The 4,977-nt window shown below is 35.3% G+C and overlaps 8 non-coding genes across 8 annotated transcripts; all 8 read right to left on the reverse strand.

The window, feature by feature from the left end:
- Nucleotides 1-699: 699 nt before the first annotated feature.
- Nucleotides 700-771, reverse strand: TRNAQ-CUG (transfer RNA glutamine (anticodon CUG)). The gene has a single exon. It is a non-coding gene; the product is annotated as a tRNA-Gln (tRNA).
- Nucleotides 772-2,000: 1,229 nt separating this feature from the next.
- TRNAQ-UUG (transfer RNA glutamine (anticodon UUG)) lies at nt 2,001-2,072 on the reverse strand. The gene has a single exon. It is a non-coding gene; the product is annotated as a tRNA-Gln (tRNA).
- A 1,038-nt stretch (nt 2,073-3,110) lies between these two features.
- TRNAQ-CUG (transfer RNA glutamine (anticodon CUG)) lies at nt 3,111-3,182 on the reverse strand. Its single transcript has one exon. It is a non-coding gene; the product is annotated as a tRNA-Gln (tRNA).
- A 486-nt stretch (nt 3,183-3,668) lies between these two features.
- TRNAQ-UUG (transfer RNA glutamine (anticodon UUG)) lies at nt 3,669-3,740 on the reverse strand. Its single transcript has one exon. It is a non-coding gene; the product is annotated as a tRNA-Gln (tRNA).
- A 112-nt stretch (nt 3,741-3,852) lies between these two features.
- On the reverse strand, nt 3,853-3,924 carry TRNAQ-UUG (transfer RNA glutamine (anticodon UUG)). Its single transcript has one exon. It is a non-coding gene; the product is annotated as a tRNA-Gln (tRNA).
- A 114-nt stretch (nt 3,925-4,038) lies between these two features.
- TRNAQ-CUG (transfer RNA glutamine (anticodon CUG)) lies at nt 4,039-4,110 on the reverse strand. Its single transcript has one exon. It is a non-coding gene; the product is annotated as a tRNA-Gln (tRNA).
- A 114-nt stretch (nt 4,111-4,224) lies between these two features.
- Nucleotides 4,225-4,296, reverse strand: TRNAQ-UUG (transfer RNA glutamine (anticodon UUG)). The gene has a single exon. It is a non-coding gene; the product is annotated as a tRNA-Gln (tRNA).
- A 113-nt stretch (nt 4,297-4,409) lies between these two features.
- On the reverse strand, nt 4,410-4,481 carry TRNAH-AUG (transfer RNA histidin (anticodon AUG)). Its single transcript has one exon. It is a non-coding gene; the product is annotated as a tRNA-His (tRNA).
- Between the last annotated feature and the right edge of the window lie 496 nt (nt 4,482-4,977).

Raw genomic sequence — 4,977 nt, forward strand, 5'->3', positions numbered from 1 at the left:
GAGTGCTAACCATTACACCATGGAACCGTCAATATCACAAGAAAGTAAACGAAGTTTTAAAAAAAAAATAAAAAATTTCTAATAAAAACCATGTCCAACGAAGAGATATTTACATCTTTGGGCTATTGTTAGCAATGAGTCAGGTTCCACCGAGATTTGAACTCGGATCGCTGGATTCAAAGTCCAGAGTGATAAATATTATAACCAGAAACCGGCATGGTACGGAAAGCAAAACAAAGTATTACAAAAAGGATTAAAAATTTCTGATAAAAACCATGTCCAACGAAGAGATATTTACATCTTAGGGCAATTGTAACCAATGAGTCAGGTTCCACCAAGATTTGAACTCGGATCGCTGGATTCAAAGTCCAGAGTGATAAATATTATAACAAGAAACCGGCATGGTACGGAGAGCAATACAAAGTATTACAAAAAGTATTAAAAATTTCTAATAAAAACAATATTTACCGAAAAGATATTTACATCTTTAGGCTATTGTTTCTAATGACCCAGGTTTCCACCGAGATTTGAACTCGGATCGATGGATTTTAAGTCCAGAGTGCTAAACACTACACCATGGAACCGGCAAAGTCATGAAAGTCAAAACTAAGTATTAGAAAAAGAGTTAAAAATTTCTAAATAAAAACCATCTATACCGAAAAGATATTTACATCTCAAGGCTATTGTTATCAATGAGTAAGGTTTCACCGAGATTTGAACTCGGATCGCTGGATTCAGAGTCCAGAGTGCTAACCATTACACCATGGAACCGGTTATTTTATAAAAATCAAAACGAGGTTTTAGAAAAAGAATAAAAAATTTCTAATAAAAACCATGTCCAACGAAGAGATATTTACATCTTTGGGCTATTGTTACCAATAAGTCAGGTTCCACCGAGATTTGAGCTCGGATCGCTGTATTCAAAATCCAGAGTGATAAATATTATAACCAGAAACCGGCATGGTACGGAGAGCAAAACAAAGTATTACAAAAAGGATTAAAAATTTCTAATAAAAACCATATCCAACGAAGAGATATTTACATCTTTAGTTTATTGTTATCAATGAGTCAGTGTCCACCGAGATTAGGACTCGAATCGCTGTATTCAAAGTCCAGAGTGCTAACCATTACACCATGAAACCGCCAAAGTCATAAAAGTCAAAACGAAGTTTTAGAAAAAGAATTCAAATTTCTAATAAAAACCATGTCCAACGAAGAGATATTTACATCTTTAGGCTATTGTTATCAATGAGTCAGTGTCCACCGAGATTAGGACTCGGATCGCTGGATTCAAAGTCCAGAGTGATAAATATTATAACCAGAAACCGGCATGGTACGGAGAGCAAAACAAAGTATTACAAAAAGGATTAAAAATTTCTAATAAAAACAATATTTACCGAAAAGATATTTACATCTTTAGGATATTGTTTCTAATGACCCAGGTTTCCACCGAGATTTGAACTCGGATCGCTGTATTCAGAGTCCAGAGTGCTAATCATTACACCATGGAACCGTTTATTTTTCAAAAATCAAAACGAGGTTTTAGAAAAAGAATTAAAAATTTCTAATAAAAACCATGTCCAACGAAGAGATATTTACATCTTCGGGCTATTGTTACCAATAAGTCAGGTTCCACCGAGATTTGAGCTCGGATCGCTGTATTCAGAGTCCAGGGTGCTAACCATTACACCATGGAGCCGGCAATATCGTAAGAAAGCAAAACGAAGTTTTAGAAAAAGAATTTAAAATTTCTAATAAAAACCATGTCCAACGAAGAGATATTTACATCTTTGGGCAATTGTAACCAATGAGTCAGGTTTCACCGCGATTTTAACTCGGATCGCTGGATTCAAAGTCCAGGGTGATAAATATTATAACCAGAAACCGGCATGGTACGGAGAGCAAAACAAAGTATTACAAAAAGGATTAAAAATTTCTAATGAGAACAATATTTACTGAAAAGATATTAACATCTTAAGGCTATTGTTTCAAATGACCAAAGGTTCCACCGAGATTTGAACTCGGATCGCTGGATTCAAAGTCCAGAGTGCTAACCATTACACCATGGACCCGCCAAAGTCATAAAAATCAAAACGATATTTAGAAAAAGAATTAAAAATTTCTAATAAAAACCATGTCCAACGAAGAGACATTTACATCTTTGGGCTATTGTTATCAACGAATAAGGTTCCACCGAGATTTGAACTTAGTTCGCTGGATTCAAAGTCCAGAGTGATGAATATTATAACCAGAAGCCGGCATGGTACGGAAAGAAAACAAATCATTACAAAAAGGATTGAAAATTTCTAATACGAACAATATTTACCGAAAAGATGTTAACATCTTAAGGCTATTGTTTCTAATGACCCAAGGTTCCACCGAGATTCGAACTTGGATCGCTGGATTCAGAGTCCATAGTGATTACTATTATATCATGAAACCGGCATGGTACGGAAGCAAAACAAAGTTTTACAAAAAGAATTTAAAATTTCTAATAAAAACAATATTCACCGAAAACATATTTACATCTTAGAGCTATTGATACCAATGAGTCAGGTTCCACCGAGATTTGAACTCGGATCGCTGGATTCAAAATCCAGAGTGTTAAATATTATAACCAGAAACCGGCATGGTACGGAGAGCAAAACAAAGTATTACAAAAAGTATTAAAAATTTCTAATAAAAACCATGTCCAACGAAGAGATATTTACATCTTTAGGCTATTGTTATCAATGAGTCAGGTTCCATCGAGATTAGAACTCGGATCGCTGGATTCAAAGTCCAGAGTGATAAATATTATAACCAGAAACCGGCATGGTACGGAGAGCAAAACAAATTATTACAAAAAGGATAAAAAATTTCTTATAAAAACAATATTTACCGAAAAGATATTTACATCTTTAGCCTTTTGTTTCTAATGACCCAAGGTTCCACAGAGATTTGGACTCGGATCGCTGGATTCAAAATCCAGAGTGATAAATATTATAACCAGAAACCGGCATGGTACGGAGAGCAAAACAAACTTTTACAAAAAGAATTTAAAATTTCTAATAAAAACAATATTCACCGAAAACATATTTACATCTTTAGGCTATTGTTACCAATGATTTAGGTCCCACCGAGATTTGAACTCGTATCGCTGGATTCAGAGTCTAGAGTGCTAACCATTACACCATGGAACCGGTTAGCTCATAATAATCAAAACGAAGTTTTAGAAAAAGAATTAAAAATTTCTAATAAAAACCAAGTCCAACGAAGAGATATTTACATCTTTGGGCTATTACTACCAATGATTCAGGTTCCACCGAGATTTGACATCGGATCGCTGGATTCAAAGTCCAGAGTGCTAACCATTACACCATGGAACCGCCAAAGTCATAAATGTCAAAACAGAGTATTACAAAAAGGATTAAAAATTTCTAATAAAAACCATGTCCAACGAAGAGACATTTACATCTTTGGGCTATTGTTATCTACGAGTAAGGTTCCACCGAGAATTGAACTCGGATCGCTGGATTCAAAGTCCAGAGTGATGAATATTATAACCAGAAACCGGCATGGTACGGAAAGCAAAACAAAGTATTACAAAAATGATTGAAAATTTCTAATACGAAGAATATTTACCGAAAAGATGTTAACATCTTAAGGCTATTGTTTCTAATGACCCAAGGTTCCACCGAGATTCGAACTCGGATCGCTGGATTCAAAGTCCAGAGTGCTAACCATTACACCATGGAACCGTCAATATCACAAGAAAGCCAAACGAAGTTTTAAAAAAATAAAACATTTCTAATATAAACCATGTCCAACGAAGAGATATTTACATCTTTGGGCTATTGTTACCAATGATTCAGGTTTCACCGAGATTTGAACTCGGATCGCTGGATTCAAAGTCCAGAGTGCTAACCATTACACCATGGAACCAGTTAGCTCATAATAATCAAAACGAAGTTTTAGAAAAAGAATTAAAAATTTCTAATAAAAACCATGTCCAACGAAGAGATATTTACATCTTTAAGCTATTGCTACCAATGATTCAGGTTCCACCGAGATTTGAACTCGGATCGCTGGATTCAGAGTCCAGAGTGCTAACCATTACACCATGGAACCCGTTAGCTCAAAATAATCAAAACGAAGTTTTAGAAAAAGAATTAAAAATTTCTAATAAAAACCATGTCCAACGAAGAGATATTTACATCTTTGGGCTATTGCTACCAATGATTCAGGTTCCACCGAGATTTGAACTCGGATCGCTGGATTCAAAGCCCAGAGTGCTAACCATTACACCATGGAACCGCCAAAGGCATAAATGTCAACACGAAGTTAAGGAAAATAATTAAAAATTTCTAATAAAAACCATGTCCAACGAAGATATATTTACATCTTAGGGCTATTGTTACCAATAATTCAGGTTCCACCGAGATTTGAACTCGGATCGCTGGATTCATAGTTCAGAGTGCTAACCATTACACCATGGAACCAGTTAGCTCATTATAATCAAAACGAAGTTTAAGAAAAAGAATTAAAAATTTCTAATAAAAACCATGTCCAACGAAGAGATATTTACATCTTAGGGCTATTGTTGCGAATGAGTCAGGTTCCACCGAGATTTGAGCTCGGATCGCTGTATTCAGAGTCCAGGGTGCTAACCATTACACCATGGAGCCGGCAATATCGTAAGAAAGCAAAACGAAGTTTTAGAAAAAGAATTTAAAATTTCTAATAAAAACCATGTCCAACGAAGAGATATTTACATCTTTGGGCAATTGTAACCAATGAGTCAGGTTTCACCGCGATTTTAACTCGGATCGCTGGATTCAAAGTCCAGGGTGCTAAACACTACACCATGGAACCGGCAAAGTCATGAAAGTCAAAACTAAGTATTAGAAAAAGAGTTAAAAATTTCTAATAAAAACCATCTATACCGAAAAGATATTTACATCTTAAGGCGATTGTTATCAATGAGTAAGGTTTCAC

This window comes from Leiobunum rupestre, chromosome 6 (assembly GCF_980474605.1).
Source record: "Leiobunum rupestre chromosome 6, qqLeiRupe1.1.hap1, whole genome shotgun sequence".
Lineage (NCBI taxonomy): Eukaryota > Metazoa > Arthropoda > Arachnida > Opiliones > Sclerosomatidae > Leiobunum > Leiobunum rupestre.